At 37.5% G+C, this 19,284-nt stretch overlaps 1 long non-coding RNA gene across 1 annotated transcript; it reads left to right on the top strand.

Annotated features, from left to right (window-relative positions):
* Positions 1–7,535: 7,535 nt before the first annotated feature.
* Positions 7,536–13,204, top strand: LOC108696633. The gene is made up of 3 exons (XR_001932304.2): positions 7,536–7,599; positions 9,126–9,171; positions 11,755–13,204. It is a non-coding gene; the product is annotated as an uncharacterized LOC108696633 (long non-coding RNA).
* The last annotated feature ends 6,080 nt before the right edge of the window (positions 13,205–19,284 follow it).

Below are 19,284 nucleotides of genomic sequence, written 5' to 3'. Positions count from 1 at the left end.
ATACAAGGGAAGATTGGAAATGTTTTAAACAAAGTAGTTTTCTGATATCACTTATCAGATACTCTCAGGATAAAAATGACCTGGCAGATTTTTTTCTTTTTGTATGCAGATATGTTTCACGTCAGATCAAAGGAGACCACCTGGTTTGTGTTTGGCTTGGGTATAAGTGTAGAAATAGATTTGAAAGCCAGCTTTGAAAACATGGATCCAAAAGAAAAAGACTTAAAGGGGGATTATACTACTTAGTTTAACATGAGTTCAGTGAATAGGGCTGGTGGTGAACATACTTTTTACCTATTGTTTTAATCACAAAAAATGTTTGTTTTTGTATTATTTTCTGAGCTAAACAGGGCAAATAAGGAAATTGAAGCTAAGCCTTGCGAGATAGATAACTAGATTACCGGTATAGAGCCCTCTTCTTTCTCCCTTTGTTGTGACTGTTTTGCTAGCAGAAGTCCATTATGGACAGGGATTATCTGTGCACTGGTAATCAAAGGACAAAACATAGAGTAGCTTCAAACTCACTGTTTGCCCTGTTTATTTCAAGAAATAACCAAAAAACTTATATAACCAAAAAAAATATTTTTTGAGAATAAAACAAGTATAGCACAAAGTATATTCAGCACAAATCCTTTTCATTGAACCCTTGTTAACCAAGGGAGGGGGTATTATGTCCCTTTAAGAAGATTCATTATAATGAAGTATAATTGTCGATTACCATAACATTGATACCTTGTAATGGAATAACAATAAATATAAATAAGGTGTTTAATCACAAACACTATGTGGCCATGTAGCTACCCCTTCTGCATTTTGTAATTGGCTATTTAAGCCACACTCATCATTGTCAACAGATGTTCCACTATATCATACAAGGATATTCTTGACAATTCCAGACTTCCTACTTTGTAGTAACAGTTTAGGTAAGGTCATTCTTGGAATAATAATCCCATGCACAATGTAAGGTCCATATAGATTGGTCTTGCATGCAGAGATGGAAGTGGAAGAACTTGACTGGTCTGTGCAGAGCCCTGACAACCCAGCTGATGACTAGGAACACAGACTGAAATCCAGACCTGACCCCCAAAATCGATGCCTACCCCTTTATGAATAGAAGCAAACCTTATCAACAATGGTCCAACATCTAGTGGGAAACCTCCCAACGAGAGTAAAGGTAAAGGCTGTTTAGCCGCAAATAGAGGTCCAACTTATTCAGTGAGATGTTGGACAATCTGGTGTCTACATACTCTTGGCCATCCAGTGTATATTTTTATATCTGCTTATTTGCAGCTTCCAGTTGTGTAGAGCCTAGAATCAGTGTCAGATGAAGAACAATTGGCAAGCAATGTGTGGTCTACCAACAGAGTCTGAGGATAGGGTCATGAGCCCAATATGTAGCACTCTGAAAGTAGTGAAAACCTTTACCAAAGACGAGGGAAGACAATTGGTCATTTTTTTTTATTATAGGTTAACTCATTGGCCAATCTTTCCACCATGGAATAGTTACATAATAATAAATAAGGGCAATGGTACACTTAAGTGTTTTGATTCCTGCATTTATTCCACCCAGAAAACCTGAAGAAAAAATGGCAAAAAGTGCATTTTCCTGTTTCCCATTCACTGTTATGTGAAGGAAGCGATTTCATGCAGTTTTAAAGTGTACAGTGCTGGATATAATGACACCCATACTGTTACTGTCTTAAATTAACAACCAATGTGTATGGGATTATTACATCTAAAGAACAGGATTGGACACGTGTAAATGCTTCAATAACAGAATGGTTGTAAGAATAACTTAGTCCCACTGGGGTTGGGTATTAATAAAGTATCCTTACAACCAGTTTTGTTCTCCAGCCATACTAATCTGTTATAAGTAAATCAATACACTAAAATTGTGTAGCAGCATTGAAACATCTGTCATGCACGAACCATCACAGTTTCTCAGAAACTCAGAGTTATCAGTCTGCTCCATTTCAGTCTTGCTTTTTATTACACCTTTATGGGCCTGTTCTGTATCTTTAGTGCAACCAATTACCGGATAAGCCACATATGACCCCTCAGCAGATTTCTTTGTGCCCAGGTCCCTAAAAGCTCAGTTTAAAAGTGCCTTAAAGGGTGGTTCACCTTTAAGTTAACTTTTAGTATGTGATAAAATTGACTAATTTTAAGCAAACTGGCATTCATTTTTTCTTTTTTTATATAGTTTTTTTAAATTATTTTTCCAGCTTTCAAATGGGGACCACTGACCCCCATCCATCTCATATCACCCCCATATCACTCTCCACTATCATACTAAAAGTTAATCTAAAGTTGAACAACTCCTTTAAAAACCAGTTTAAATTTTGTCTGGTGCGTTGATGGGGAGCATAGTGGCACCATCGGTCACACATGGAAAAACAAAATCCACCGGAGAGCAATGCAAGTCCAATTATGGTGTTCTCATCAAAGCCAATTCAGCACTCACGAATGTGGAAAAGAGAGGAGGCTACTACCCGCAGTAAGGTTAAAATTAGCCAGCGGATTTTGGCTATGGATTTCAGCACCCACGTGGCCCAAGCCTAAGAACTTTATTTGATTGCCATTGTTCTGTCTGATGCTGGTATCCTTAGTGACAGATGTTGCCCTGTTTTTGAGCAGGGTTAATGCCACCTCTGCTGGAGCATGGTGTGACAAATAGTTATACAATTTATAATTAATAACAATATTTTGCTGTCTGTAAGTGACAAAAATGAAATGCATTTAGAAAGAGAAGACTATGAAGGCATATCATTCTAGGGCACTCGGGTACACTAATTACAGTGTGCATGCCAGCAATTTCAGAATGATAAGTAACAAATAATATGCAGAACGTGGGATATTAATGACAACAAATGTGAGATACAGTCAAATGTGAGCATGGTTTGTTTGTGCACAATGATCCAATCATGTATTATTTGGAGTTAGGTCTTGATAGGACTCTGTTTGGCAGTACACCTGGTTTTTATGCAACCAAAACTTGCGTTTTATTATTATTATTGCCATGTATTTTTAGAGCGTCAACATATTGTGCAGAGCTGGTGTCAACAATTCAAAATCGGCACCTGCTTTGAGGCCACTGGGAGCCATTTAAGGGGTTGGTGAGCCACTGATTAGGGATCACTGGTCTATACCATAGCTTGAAGACCTTTACTTTGCAAGCATCTGGGGTGCTGAGTTCATTTCTGATTTGCCCAACTATCTGCAAGGATTGTATACAGTATTTTCTCCCCATGTCATGGTGGGATTGCACTCCAAGACATGCAGTGGGGTTAAATGGTTTCTTATAAAATTGACCCTAGTGTGTTGTGTTAATGTGATATGGATATATTAGAGACATTATATTTATACAGTACTGTTACTGCATATTTTTGTAACATAGTAAAGGTAAGGTGATCTGAATCTAAATGCTTGGGGTCTGAGGTTTTCCAGATCTGTAATTTGGATCTCCATACATTGTCTACTCAACATTATTTTGAACATTAAGGAGTTATTTACTAAAATCTGAATTTATCAAATGTTTTTATTAAACAAAGCTCGACCAAACCCCCATCCACAATTTTGCCTTATTTATCATCAAAATAATTCAAATAAATTGGACAGGGAGACCTCTCAATAAAATCGAAAGAAAAACATGAATCCTACAGGTTTTTTTAGACTTTTCTTCCAAACCCTACATTTTTTTCAGACTTCTCTCCTGAATCGCACAACTTTTTCGGGTTATTGTCTGAAAACCCCATGGATTATCGGGCTAAACCCATCGCAAACCACAATATCTTCAAATTGGATAGGGCCATTTCCCATTGATATATACATGACCTCAACAGGTTTGAGATGGTGGATTTTCAGATTTGGGCTTTTTGCTTCATCGGGGTATGTTAAATCTCAAAAGTTTTGAGTTTTTGTCCCAAAAAGCCTGACCAGATAAATTCGAGTTTTAGTAAATAACCCCCTAAATAAACCCAATGGGATTGTTTCCCTCTAATAAGGATTTATTCTAAATGTTAGTCATGATCAAGTACAAGGTACTGTTTTATTGTAACAGAAAATCAATTTTGAAAATCTGAATTATTTAATTAAAATGGAGTCTATGGCAAAATGCCTTTCCTTTTATTCAGATCTTTCCACATAATGGGGTTCCAGATAATAGATCCCATAACTGTACAACCTACTTAGAATAAAAAGAGTACCATCACCCTTCATGAAATACTGCAAAACAGAATTATATAAAGACCAATGCTGGGGTGAACATCTCCCCCTTATATATCTGTAAAGGGTACAAAATTCACAAAAAGGGTGACATGTTTAAGGCTTTAATCCTGTTAAACAGCAGACTTTCCTATGACAAGAATTGAGAAGTCCTTAGGGATAATATGATGCTGGACATGACAGTATATATTTTGCTTTCAGCATGCCTTTTGTTTTATGCAGCCATAGATGATTTATTGCTGATTTATTTTCTGTTACAGAATGCCACCCCCATTTAACAGATCAGAGGATTAAAAGCATTTTCCCTGTTTGTAAGTGCTCCTGGTATATGACTGTGATTAGAGGTTAGCACTGTATATACTGTTTGTCAAAGTATTTCCCGCACCTTTGCTTAGTTTTGCAGGCACTTAATGGCTATAAATTGTGAATATGCTTGCTAACAGGGATGGGAGATGTAAATTAAAGTGTTATGTCTTGTGTCACATACACAGCCACACGTTCTCAATAACAAACAAGTAAAAAGCAAGATAAAGGTTATTATTTATTATTCTTGCTTAGAAGGATAATAAAATGGTGTGGATTTGGTTTTACTTACTCAATTATAAATAAATGGACGTGGAATATACATACTGTGCCATAAATTGTTTGTAGTAGATGCTTATTTATTTGCATTTGTTTTGCTTCCAGATACATATATTGAGATTCTATTAGTGTATTTATAAGATACTGTAGTGATTATTTTCATAGCTACATTGTTAAATCGGGTTAAAAAAAGACCAACATCCATCAAGTTCAACCCCAACACATGAAACCCAGCATCTATACACACACATACACTGACACTGAGCCCTCCATACACTCACATAAATTATAAACACCAATTATATATACCCATATCTATACTAACTATAGATATGGGTATATATCAGCAATTAGGGATGCACTATTTGGGATTGGGCTGAATCCCTGAATTCTTTGCCAAATACTGAATCTGAATCATAATTTGTTTATGGGAGGGGAAAGGAAAAAGTGGGAGAATTTTTTTAATTTCTTGTTTTGTGTCAAAAGTCATAGGATTTCCCTTCCCACCCCTAATTTATATATGCAAATAAGGATTTGAATTTGTTCGGCCCATCACAAGGATTCAGGTGAATCCTGGCTGAATCCAGAACCGAAATCTGGATTTGGTGCATCCCTAGCAGCAATAGACCCTTATAACACATAGCTATAAAGCACTAATATATTCCGCAGTTGTAGTGTACACTTAAGCTACGCTTTGATAGATATATGCTTTAAAAATGTGTTTTAAGATATTATTAAAAAGCAGAGACACTTGAAGAAAGTCGGATGGGACATGGGAGGGAATCCCAGTGGTGTGCAGCCCTAGCAAAGGTTTGAATGTGAGTATGTGAAGATATATGAGTGAGGTGTTGAGAAGAGGATCATTGAACAGCTTTATCTGTATATGCTTAAATTGCATAATAAATCTTTTAAACTATAGCAGTCTATATACTAATAAGTTGGTGTCCTTGTACTGGGAGAAATCAGTTCCGTTCTATCATATATAGATGGCCTTGTGCAAAAATGCAATCAATTGTGTTGATCATTCTAGGGTGTCAAAAATCACGTCAATAACGTGAAGCTTGACTGGGTTGAGCAATTCAAAGGAAACGCAGGCCTGTCATAATCTAGAACAGGGCTGTCCAACTGGCGGCCCGAGGGCCGCATGTCCCCCTTCTTTGGCCCTCCAGATGCTGTGTCTGTTTACCATATGTAATCTTTAAAAGGTATCACTGTAGCCCTGCATTGTTTAAACCTCAAATTCAGACTCTAATCCCCTGTATTGTTCACACCTGTGATCCCCCTGTATTGTTCACACTTGTGACACCTCTATTGTTCACTCCCCTAAAGACCCCTGTACTGTTCCACCTGAGACCCAGACTGAAACTGCCCACATTGTTCACCTGTTCACACCTTATTCAAAATGCTAATGGGACACCAGCACTGTGTCACTGTAGTACATTTTAGAATGAAAGCTTTCCTTGTCTCCTGCTCTGTTCTGCCTTCCCTCCCTGCAGGGCTGGAACTAGGGGCAGGTAGAGAGGCGCTGTAGTAGTAGTTTTTCAACTTTATAAACCCCCTGTTCCAGACAGAATTACTCCCCAGCTTCCTTTTGGCAGCTGCTGGCACAAGTACATATTTGTGGGCAATATCTTGGCTGCTACTTGCACAGGTAAACAGATGATATGATGGATATTTGGCTGCTGCTGGCACAGGTACATATATGGAGGCAATAGTGTGTATGGTAAATGGTAATGTAGGACTGGGTGGGGGGCACTGATTGAAGCCTTTGCCTAGTGTGCAAAAATACCTTGGCCCGACCCTGCCTCCCTATGTGTGCCATTCTCTGCTTGCCCAGTGTTGCTTGTGGGATGTAAGCCTGTTAGGGGTTTGTTCTTGGGGTTATTAGCATTTGGAAATTGTTGTTAAGGGCCCCTAAGGTGTTTAATCATGTGTTGGGGGGTTGTTGTATTATCCACAGGGGAGGATGAGGCATATAGATTTAAGGGTATGTTTTTAACATGACTTAAATTTTTCACATGAGTGATTTCCCTGCAGTGAGCACCAACCATTTGGTTTTTTGGTGTGCTACCACTGTTAATGTGGATATGATCTTAAAGGAAAACTATACCCCCAAACAATGTAGGTCTCTATACAAAGATATTGCATAAAACAGCTCATATGTAAAATCCTGCTTCATGTAAATAAACCATTTTCATAATAATATACTTTTCTAGTAGTATGTGCCATTGGGTAATCATAAATAGAAAATTGCCATTTTAAAAAATAAGGGCCGCCCCCTGGGATCGTAGGATTCACTGTACTCAAAAAAATACCAACAAACCATACATGTTAGGTCACATGAGCCAATTAACAGACAGAGTTGTATCTTTTGCTTCCACACATCTTCCTGTTACAGTTAGAGTTGTAGTATTTCTGGTCAGGTGATCTCTGAGACAGCACACAGACCATCACAAAATGGTGGCTCAAGGCAAGAGATGTAAAAGGGCAAGATTTACTTAAATATATATTCCAGTTTGGTAAGATTCTTTAATATGCCACTTAATATGATATGAACTATCTGTTGCTTAAGTGTTCATTTTGGGGGTATAGTTTTCCTTTAAAAGTTATTGTGGTAATATGGGTGTGGTTTACAATGGGTGTGGTTTAAAAGGGGGAGTGGTAAACACCGACTTCCATTATTGGCCCTCCTCCACATAGGCCAGTAAAATTTTGGCCCTCAGTATGACAGAACTTGGACAGCACTGATCTAGAAAATAGAATACATCTACAAAGAAGAAGTAATGACCCTAGGTGAGTTAAACATAAACAATAACTGTACTTATAAGTCATCACACAACTAGCCCATCTGAATGTGAGTGCTAGAAACTCAAAGCCCTTGGAGGCACCATGGGAAAAAAATAATGGAAGTATTAATGGAATAGTAGGGTCCATTTGCAAATATTATTCTTGTGTTTAGACTATGTTCAGGTGTAGGCAGTTTTTGGTCTGATTTTGAACTTCTTAACATAAGGGTTTATGTCCAGGGCTGGATTTACATAGCATATGCCCCCTTGTAGTGATGTGCGGGTCGAGAATTTCTTTTCCCGCACCCGACCCTAACACGCCCCCTCCCAATCCGCACCAGACCTGGGCCTGCTGCTGCCCTCCATGTATAGACCTGCGCCCGCCCTGCAGTTACGTCACAAAAGGGTCTGGCGGAAGTCTATAAATTCCGGCTCCGGAAGCCGGAACTTCTATGTCGCGGGTGAGGAGGCTGGCGGGGGTTGACCTGAAGATTTTGTGCAAGAGTCGGACTGAACCCGCCCGACCCACAGGGTCCATCGGGTTTCGGCCGGCCCTCACATCACTAGCCCCTAGACCCGCTGCCGTTCATCACCCCGTCCCCTTCCTTTGTGTACATGCACAAATATTCAGCATTTGTACTGGAGTACTGGAGATTGGTAAACAGGAAATTGTAAAAACTATTGTATCTCATGCAATTCCCCAGTGCTTCTGAACCAATGCAGGTGTGGTTGTGAGGCATGCTGCTCCCTAACATTCTGCCGCCCTAGGCCCAGCACTTTATGGCCTTTCCACAAATCCAGGCCTGTTTATGTCTAACATTGTGGGTCCCAATAAAGAAAGAAACTGGGAGCTAAACATATCAAAATCTATAAAAACCTATAAAAAAAAAATGCAGAGAAGTGCTTGTCATCACTGTATCCCACAATGCAACTTAATTGATCATACTTTCTGAACAGTAGACTTTTTGAGGACTTGGTTGCCAGTTTTTCTCTCTGGTCCAAGCTGGTATGTGTAATCCCTCCAGCCCACATGCTAGATATATTGCCTCAAAGCCCCCTCTACTTAAAATATTGAGTATTGCTTCAACATACAAACTAAATGCAAATTCGTTATATTGCGGACAATGCTCTTACTTTCATTTCTTCACTCATTTTTCCTTTTTAACAGCGGCAAAGTTGTGTTCAGGAAAGGTCACATTTTCAAGTAGACTAGGGTTTGATAATGAAATGTATAGTGTCTTGGATGTATAGATATATGAAAATCTATACAGGTATGGGATTCATTATCTGGAAGCTTGTTATCCAGAAAGTTCTCAATTACTGGAAGGCCATGTCCCATAGACTCCATTTTAATCAAATAATTTTTAAAAAATGATTTCCTTGTTCTTTGTAATAATAAAACAGTAACTTGTACTTGATCCCAAGTAATATAATTATATAATTTCCTTATTATAATCCTTATACATAATTAATCCTTATTGGAGGCAAAACAAGCATGTTAGGTTTATTTAATGTTTGATTTTTTTTTATCAGATGGAGATCTGAATTACAGAAGGATTCCTTAACTGGAAACCCCAAGGTCAGGAGCATTCTGGATAATAGGGTCTATAACTGTATAAGATAATATCTATAGTATATGCATATCTATATAAATTATATCTACAGTATATATCTAAATACTATTTATATGTATATACAGAGAGCCTTCCCTAATTAAAAAGCACATACTAAATGTTTAACTCATTAAAGGGGAATGTCTATTGGAAAACAAATGTAATTGTTTCAATCAATAATAAATTAGCTTTTTTCCTGAGGGCAGCCACCACCTGCAGTGCAGCAAATAGAACTGGATCCTGCAGGTACACAGAGAGAGTCTGCTCTGAAATGTAGAGGTTGTAGCTGAAGAATAATACAAAATGACTTGGCCAAGAAACAATCACAGAGTAGGCTGAAAGAGTTGAAGCTTGAATCCAACCCAAGAATCCCATATAACTGTCTTTACTGAATTGCTGTTCCGCCTCTTTATTCATTGTACAAGTCCTTTTCTGTAACTGTTGCTGGCAATTCTAATTACTAGATTTAACATTTCCATTTTGCATGCCAAATGCTTACTGTAATAACAAGAACTCTCCTTGCACCGTGTGAGTTACAATTACTGCGGAACAGTTAAATACCTCCAATCAAGATATTATACCTAGAACATAAGCTTTAGGCTTTTAAGTATAATGTGCAGTTCTTTGCAAGGATTACTTGCACATTTTACTGAACTCTCTTGATATTTATAATTCCAATTGCAAACGTTGATTCATTTAAATGTAATTATTATTAACATGTATTTTTAGAGCGCCAACATATTGCGCATTGCTGGTAATTAGATGCTCCCCGCTTACCATCCGCACATTATTTAGGGTGCAAGAGCCGAAACGCGTCAGGTTTTTGATCCACTTTTTAAAAGTAGAACCAATAAAGACTACAAGTGCTCCAAAGAATATTTATAGATAGTGTCAATTACTTTTCATTATTAAAAGTGCAAATAAATCAGTTTTTTCACCTTGGCAAACACCCATTTCTGTAGAGTTTATGTTTGTAACAGCTGATTTCCTTGTACCTGCCTGTGAAGCTTTCTGTGCCATTACTGAGTTTGCTTGATAAGCTCTTTAGATAAATTGTAAGGGATGCACATTTTGACACAAAAAGGAATATATTTCTCTACTTTATTGTTCATCTGGTTTTTCAGGTTCTGTTCCAGAGAAACCATTAATTTTTTTTACCTCCTGTGCCACATTCATATGTTCACAGAAAATGGGATAATTTGTCATTTAGACAGTTTTCCAGCAGAGAAAATTTGTCTCTAGTCAATTCATTGCTTGTGCGTTGAAGGATTATTGTTTAAGGAGACCTAATTTTGTACCCTCTTGATTAGAATATAGCGTATTTAGGTCTTTATTGGCTATTTATAAGGAAAGAGTACTCAATTACGAATTCTAGGAATGTTTATTGCTAATCTCTTTGGGACATTTGGGTTTCCTTAAGCTCCATATGCTTATACATGTGGAACGGGGATCCCCATGAGCCACATTCCAATGTAAAAAGGGTTGGGGAGCAACACAAGCATGAAACATGTCTTTGGGTGCCAAATAAGGGCTATGATTGGTTATTTGGTAGCCCTTGTGGACTGGCAGCCTACTGGAGGTTCTTTTTACTGGTACACCTGTTTTTTTATACAACCAAAACTTCCCTTCAAGCCTGGAATTTAAAACTAAGCAGCTGCCTTGAAGCAACTGGGAGCAACATAGAAGGGTTTGGTGAGCAACATGTTGTTCACAAGGAACTGATTGGGGATCACTACTGTAGAATGTGGACATACATGTTGATATCCAAAAGCTTGGTGATGTCATTTAATGAGCAGATCTTGGTCCGATTTTGCCACCCACTTGCTAAGCCAAATTGGGCTGGGGGCTTAAGGAGACCCATTGGTCAAGGACTACATCAACATGCAAATGTGGTCCTTTTGGGCTGGACAGTTGGCTGACCTCATACACAGGACTGTAAGCTTCTATAAGATTGCAGCTATGGGTATTCCCTGAGTGGATTTACTTTTACACTTGGCTTGAACCTTTTGCACATTTGTGTGAACAATTGTGTCTTTTCAATGTAGGAATTTTACCTTTGTTGCTTGCAAATTTAGAATGACACCTAGATAGCTGAGTGCTAGGGTATTGTGTATATTATATTATTAAGACACAGCCTTCCTGCACTCCATCTTTGTTCTGTTTATATCACAGGATAATTGTTTGTATATTGTAGCCTGACACCAATTACAATACAATTATCCAAGAACAACAGTGAGCTTTGTCTAAGTATAAAGTATTGGATTATTTAGTACTTAATATGTCTAATCACACATGGACACAGTTTACTTAATGCAGAATGCTGGATCTATTTTGGATTTTATTGGAATCTTGGATGTGGCGTTCTACCAGATACCCAAGTGAAGGTCACAGCAATGTGAATACATTGTTCCTTTAAAATACTAACAACAGTAATGCATGAAATAATAACAACATTTCATCTGCTGTGCAGTGTAACACATCATTACATTATAGATTGATTGAAAATGTGTCCTTCCACAACTGATCCTTCCTCACATTTCTCCCAACAGACTCTGGATGCTGACCAGAAATGGAAAATAAAAAAAACACTTTTATTATATATCTGGTGTACTTTCCCATAACGGTGTCATCCTACAACATGAAGCTTTATTTCTTTTATGTCGTCTGACTCATCATTTTTCAATTTTCTCTGACAAACGGGACATTCTTGGAAGACAGAATCAAAAAACAGATGAAAACCAAATCTGTGTTTTTTTTTATCTGTTTATAATATAGAGTGCCATTGGTTGGAAAACATTTATATCTCCAGGCACACATCGAATGACATATTCTATTTCTTTAGCCTCTTCAACATTGCACCTTTGTCCCCGTAATATAATATTTCCAGTTGGTAAAGGAAGAGACATACTCTAACACAATACAAGCTTATCCTGTTCCCTATCATTTTCACCTAATTCTTATGAATGTTCTGAGCATGACAAAAACATACAGGGAAGTTATTTGACTCCTGATGAAAAGCTGACCCTAATGTGTGTGTGAAAGTAATATGGATTCTAAGCTTGTACTGGGGCAGGGGCTTGTGTAATTGATGAACAATCTAAGTAATGTGCTGCACACACATGCAGTGCCATCCCGCCGGTGATTTCCAACCTTGGGGCGACTTTGGAAAATGAAGCGGTCCGAGTGCCATCCCGCCGGTGATTTAGATTCTGCCCGCCGGGAAGGCTTTTCGGGGTGATTAGTTGCCCGAAGAAGAGACGATTTGTCGTGGGGCGACTAAATGTCCCTGAATCATCATTATCTATTTTTAATCATTTATTAAAATTTTCACATTAAAGGAGTGGCTAGAGTAGCTAGAAGAAGAGTAACTGGGCTCAGAAACCCTGTATAAGGAGAACAAGTTCATGAAACACCATTCCTGTAATTAAATAGAAATAGAAAAATTTACAAATAAATAGGATAGTCTGGATAGTAAGTCTGTCCATATGCCAATGTCCATTATTGGCAGGTGGACTAAGTCTCTTTACTTCCATTAAGGGCAGCTTGGGCCAGTGGCCTGAAAGAAACTGCACAATAAACAAAATCCAAACATGTGGCCAACAGACTACTACCTAATAACTCTAGGTGCATGTACAATATTGCCACAAATAGTACTAGATGGCAAACTAATTCAGTAGATATTGAGCAGGTAATTATTAAAATCAAGTTAAGGTAGCCATTCATGCAAAGTAAAGCTGTCCGAAGACGTGCAGATTATTAAATCATTATATCAAAATCCCATAGAAATTAATGGAGAGTGGCGGAATTTCACTCTAGAGGACGTCAGCATGCTGTCTAGCATGCTCAGACCTTTAGCATATGGGTAAAGGCAGCCATTGTGATAACCATTGTGATAACCACTGTGGTTGTCATGGAAATGAGGAAAAACCTCTAGAATCGGATTTAAAAGGGTTGTTCATTTTTTAATTAACTTTTAGGGGGTTATTTATCAAAGTCCAATTCTATCTCAACATTTTCTGCTACAAACTCCGATCAAATCTGCTCGGATTTATATGCTTATTAATTATTACATATTCCCGAAACTTTGCTTTGCGGGTAAAAAAAATCTGATTTTAACGCTTTTTACAGATTTTTCACCTTAAAACTCAGATTTGTTATTCTTTTTGCGCGAGAAATTCGGGGTATTGCGCGAAACCCAGCAAACATGAAAAAATCATTGGGACTTCTCCCATTGACTTCAACAGGTCTGACATGCCAAATTTTTTGATTCAGAATTTTCTATCCTCTGGGTTTAATAAATTCCGAAAAATTCGTTATTTTTTAAAAGTCTGATTTTATAAAAAAGAATTACAAATTTTTCATGATTTTTGCATTTGGAGTTTAGTAAATTACCCCCTTAGTATGATGTAGAGAATGATATTCTGAGACAATTTGAACTGGTTTTAATTTTTTGTGTTTTTTGAGTTATCTGGCTGTTTCAGCAGCTCTCCTGTTTGCAGTTTCAGCAGTCTGGTTGCTAGGATCAAGATTACCCTATCAACTATGCATTAATATGACTAAAAGACTGGAATATGAATAGGAGAAGCCTGAATAGAAAGCGGAGCAATAAAAAGTAGCAATAACAATACATTTGTAGCCTTACAGGACATTTGTTTTTTTAGATGAAGTCAGTGACTTCAGAGTCAGAAGAAAAAGGCAAATAACACAAAAAATATAAAATATAAATAATGAAGACAAATTGCAAAGTTGCTAAAAATTGGGCATTCTATAACATACTATAATTCACCTCAATAGTGAGCCACTCCATTAAGAAAAGCCAACGAGAGAACCTGAGAAACTGACAGTTAGAAGTCAAAATCAAAATGTCTAACAGCAGGGCCCTCTTTAGCCCCTGTATCTGTCAGTATTTATACGTAATTTGTTTGAATTATAAACCCATCTATTTTACAGCACTGAAGAATATGTTGCCATTCTATAAATACTTGTTGTTAAGGATAATAATAGATAAAGCTTGTAGATTTGGAACCTAGGCCAAAGCAGATCTGCTGGGAGCTAGACAACTGACACAATGAATGTTGCAAGAACCATATCACAAAACAAGTATTCTGGCAAGAAAATCAGGAGCGATCGTTTTTGTTATAGAAGCCCTGTAGCTTGGGGACAAGGACAGATGGGAACCTCTCTCACAAATTATTAATTTCCTGAGAGTTATGACTGTTACAAATTGATATTGTTTTATCCACAATGCAGGTATTTTGTCATTGTGGGAACTTAGATTTGGGCATATGCAATACTAACCTGCATTGCTGTCCATTGTATCAGTAATATGTATATTCAATGAATTCATGTATGATGTTATATTTTACTGGAAATACATTTGCACAAGCCTTGTTTACGCTACTTGATTACTCTGTGCCTTGCATTTTTAATACCCCTGGATTTGGATCTCTGGGAAACTCAAGGTTGAAAGATGTAGTGGTATCCAAGTAGCTATTGGCCCATTATAAAACAATATGACAATTATAGGAGGTAGTACATACTAAACAAGGGTTCTTCCTTTCCCTTGGACGTATTGGTCTTGATGTGTGATAGTTACAAAGCCATGCAGCTACTTTGTGCCTTCCAGTTTCCAACTTGCCATTGTTCTTCCTATTTAGAATGCCTCTTGTTTTAATTCAAGCTGTAGTGAACCATAATGAATCTGTAAGCTCCTATGATATCATTCCTCTCTTGTCACTCCTCCAGCGACTTGAACGTTAGCAGCACTGATAAAGACATGCTCATGACCTCAGATGAATTTCTAATCAGTTCTGGAGGATAATCACATGGAACCATTTAAAACATTTTTACAAGCTCTGTTATGAGTCAGGCTTAAAATTGTTTGTTTACTCCACTGCTGTATTTATTTTGGTGTTATTCTTTTCAGTAGAACAAGAAAACAGTGTTTTCTGCTGGAGACCTACCAAATAAAAGCAAGCATTATCTCCTGAATGCTATCAAGTTCCCACAGGATTGGGTCTGAAGATGTAAGCCAAATCAAAGAACAAGCCTTCTCATAGATCACATACAGTATATGTATATGTTTTGTTATGTAAGAGCCAGCAAATTCCATCTACTCTTTCAAGTTAGCAGAGAAATTCAATTATAAAATAGACTATAGGCTCCCAAATTGTCAACTGGGCCTGTTTAGGAGATACTAAATAAGTGGTGGGGGGGGGCACTCAGCATAAAGGTAAAATTTAGGGGCAGATTTTGCTTTCTTTCCCACTTGCCAGAGATTCCTAAGGAAAGAAAACATTCTTTCCATATATAGTTCTCTAGTTTTTAAATGTTCCTTATAATATTTTGAGGCAGTGGAGTGACTGCTTGGGTGCGATTTCATCCAGGTCCACGCCCACATGGGGGCAGACCATCATGAGGACGGTGGGGGAAGATATTCATGATGGTGTGTGCATGTCCAGAGGGTAAGGGAGACGTTCAAGGCACGGAGGGGGCTGTCCAAAGGGCAGGAGCCTGTGTAAGGTTGCTTTATAGATTATAGGGCTCTACATTGGGCTACTCCGTCCAATTTCCCTTCGTCGTCAAGTTTGCAAAACAGTGGAAAAATTAGGTGAAATGCGAAAAAAATTGTGAAAAGCATTGAAGTCAACCGTTGTTTTTTCACAGTGTAATTTTTCGTGCAAAAGGCATTGAAGACCGTGGGAGTTTTTTCACTGTGTTTTGTTTCAAGCAAAATGCATTAAAGTCAGTGGGCGTCTTTTTTTCAAGTTTACTTCTCATGCCAAATGCATTGAAGTCACTCTAAACGCATTGGAGTCACTTGGAGTTTTCATTAAGTTTTTTCTCAATCCAAATGCATTAGGGCAGTTTCACCAACCAGTGGCTCACAAGCAACATATTGCTCACCAACCCCTTGGATGTTGCTCTCGGGAGCCTCAAAGCAGTTGCTTATTTTTGAATTCCAGGCTTGGGGCAAAGTTCTTTTTGCATGAATTCACATGTACTGACAAACAGAGCCTACTGCAGACTACCAGTCCACATAAGGGCTACCCAATAGCCAACCAGAGCCTTTATTTGGCACCCTAAGAAACTTTGTTCATGCTTTTGTTGCTTCCTGCTTTGAATTTGAATGTGGCTCACAGGTATAAAAAAAAAGGTTGGGGACCCCTGGTGAAAGAATTCACTCATCATTAGTTATTATTAAGGCTCACAATTAAGAAAACATTTTTGCCTTGTCCTTTGCAGATCATTATTATATTGTCTATATAGCCGCTCTACAACAAAATCTGTGGTGCCTGACCCTCCATAAACCTCTGTTCCCAGTTCCCATAGTTTCCCATATATAGATTGGGGATGAAGATACTTATTGGCTTGCCGACCTTATGATTACAAAATCAGTTATTATGCCGCAAAATAATTATGCAATATAATGGATTAATCCTTTTGCATATTGTTTAAAGGACAAGGAAATTTGGAAATAGAACATTCCACTGTTGCTTCACACTTCATGTCTTCGTCTTCTTCTTTTTCCTCATTTTCAGAGTCACCGACTCCTAGTGCTTATAAGGTGAATCAGACACATTCATTTGATTTCCAGGATGAGAGAGCGCTATATACCTTGAATGCCCTAGCTAGTGAAACGAACACCAGAGCCCTAAATATCTGTGGTATAGATATGAATGACTTAAATGATCTATGAGGAAAATCCAAATTTTACCCAGTACATTTTAGATCCTCTAGTGTTGATACTTTTCAAAACGTGATTGAACAATATCTCATTAAACTTAAAAACTCTACACATAGAAAAGATTCTAACCTTAGTGCCAATGAACAAAAAGCCCTAAGGGAATTAAAATTAAATCAATTCGTACGGCTGATAAAGGAGGCAAAGTGGTTGTACTAGATACATGTGCATATACATGTGCATATATTAAAGAAGCTTACAGACAGCTTCACGATGAAAATGCATATCAAAAATTGGCCTTTAATCCGCAGGAGACTTATAAAGAAATTTTATTGAAATTGGTGGAAATGGGATATCAAAGAGGGGTATTTAGTTATAGAGTGAAGAATCACCTTGTACCCGAGAATGCTAATATTCCCATTTTCCACCATTTCCCTAAAATACATAAGAACAAATTTCCTCCTGAAGGTATGCCTATAGTCTCTTGTGTAGGATCACTAAATGAAAATTTATCTGAATTAGTAGACATGTTATTACAGCCACTTGTGAAGCGTTTAGAGTCTTATCTACGGGATACCAAACATTTTTTACAAACATTGGATAAATTCGATTGGGATGTAGCTAAATATAGTTGGGCTACAGTGGATGTAGTTGGATTATATACATGCATTCCACATGAAAAAGGCCTCGAGGCAGTGAAATATCATCTAATAACTTATAGCAACTATGATGATACAGTGATAGACTTCATTCTAAAAGCATTAGAATATCTGTTAATGCATAATTTTTTCAAATTTGATTCCATTTTCTACCTCCAAAAGTGTGGGACATCAATGGGAGCTAAATTCGCTCCAACATATGCCAACCTGTATATGGGTTGGTGGGAAGAGACCCACATTTTTGGAGGTAAGATATCCATGCTAGATAAGATAAAATTTTATAAAAGATATGTGGACGATTTACTTTTCATCTGGAGTGACACACAGAATGAGTTTGACAACTTTGTTGCGAAGCTCAATGAAAATAAATGTAACTTACAGTTTAACAGTGAGTTTAATCAACAAAAAATTAGCTTCTTAGATCTTGAGCTAACCAATGATAGAGAGACCATAGTGAGCACGGTGTTTCGGAAAGAAACTGCAGGGAATACCTTACTTAGAGCTGACTCCTGTCACCCCAAACATGTATTTAAAGCCATACCTTTTGGTCAATTTCAACGGCTTCGACGAAATTGCAGTACTGATGAAGAGTTTATTAAAAAATCAATTGACCTGAGAGATCGCCTTTTACAAAGAAATTATTCATTTGATCTTTTGAAATCTTCTTTTTTGAAAGCTTTTAGGATTAATCGAGCAACCCTTTTAAGTGAGAGTAAAAAACAAGGAGAAAAAATCAAATATAATAGAAAAAAGGATGAAAAACCTATGTTCATTACATCGTTCAGCAGACAATACCATAAAATAAAGACACTAATAAAGAAGAACATACCTATTCTGTTTAATGATGATAGTTTACATAACATCTTAAAAGATGGTTGCAAATTCGTTACACGAGGAGCACCCACGCTTGGTAATCTATTGGCACCGAGTGCAGTACCAGGCAAAGTAAAGACAAAAACCTGGTTACATGTAAATGGCACTTATAAATGTGGTGCAAATAGATGTGTTACATGTGAAAGAGTAATGGTATCGAAAGATTTCGTAAGTAAAAGCACAGGAAAATCATTTAAAATGAATCATTTCATAAATTGTAATACCAAATTTGTTATCTATCTGCTGAGTTGCTCTAAATGTGGCATACAATATGTTGGGTGTATGTCCAGGAATTTAAAATGCAGAATGAGAGAACATATACATCACATAGCCTCCCGCAGTCATTCCACGGTAGTATCTAGGCATTTTCTTGATTGTAATAATGGTGACGTAAAGTGTTTGGACATTCAAGGCATAGAAAAAATTGAGCCGGTCTATCGAGGAGGCAATTTAATGGAAAGGCTTCTCCATAGAGAAGCATTCTGGATTTTTACACTGGGAACTCGCCAACCTGCAGGCCTAAATCTTAGGTTTGACAAATTTGCCATGTTTAATTTAATTTTGTTTAATTCTGTGTCCTTGTGCAAAATTTAGTTAAAAAATTGAGTTAGATATTGATAACATGGCAATTAGAACATTTTCTTATCTATGCCTTTGAACTCCATACACTTTGTGTCAAATACGTCTATCACCGTATCCAGTTGTCTCACAAGTGGCTGCTTATATATACAATGTATACTATACATCGCTGAAAATCTTGTCTCACTCCACATGCTTCATTATGATCATAAAATAATTTTACTCCCATTTTGGGTATAGCTTATCAGGGTAAAATTCATTAGCCTAGGAATAATGATTTACTT

This window comes from Xenopus laevis, chromosome 7L (genome assembly GCF_017654675.1).
Source record: "Xenopus laevis strain J_2021 chromosome 7L, Xenopus_laevis_v10.1, whole genome shotgun sequence".
NCBI classification, from domain to species: domain Eukaryota; kingdom Metazoa; phylum Chordata; class Amphibia; order Anura; family Pipidae; genus Xenopus; species Xenopus laevis.
Note: the sequence above shows the minus strand (reverse complement) of the source record. Positions and strands in the feature narration are given on the sequence as shown.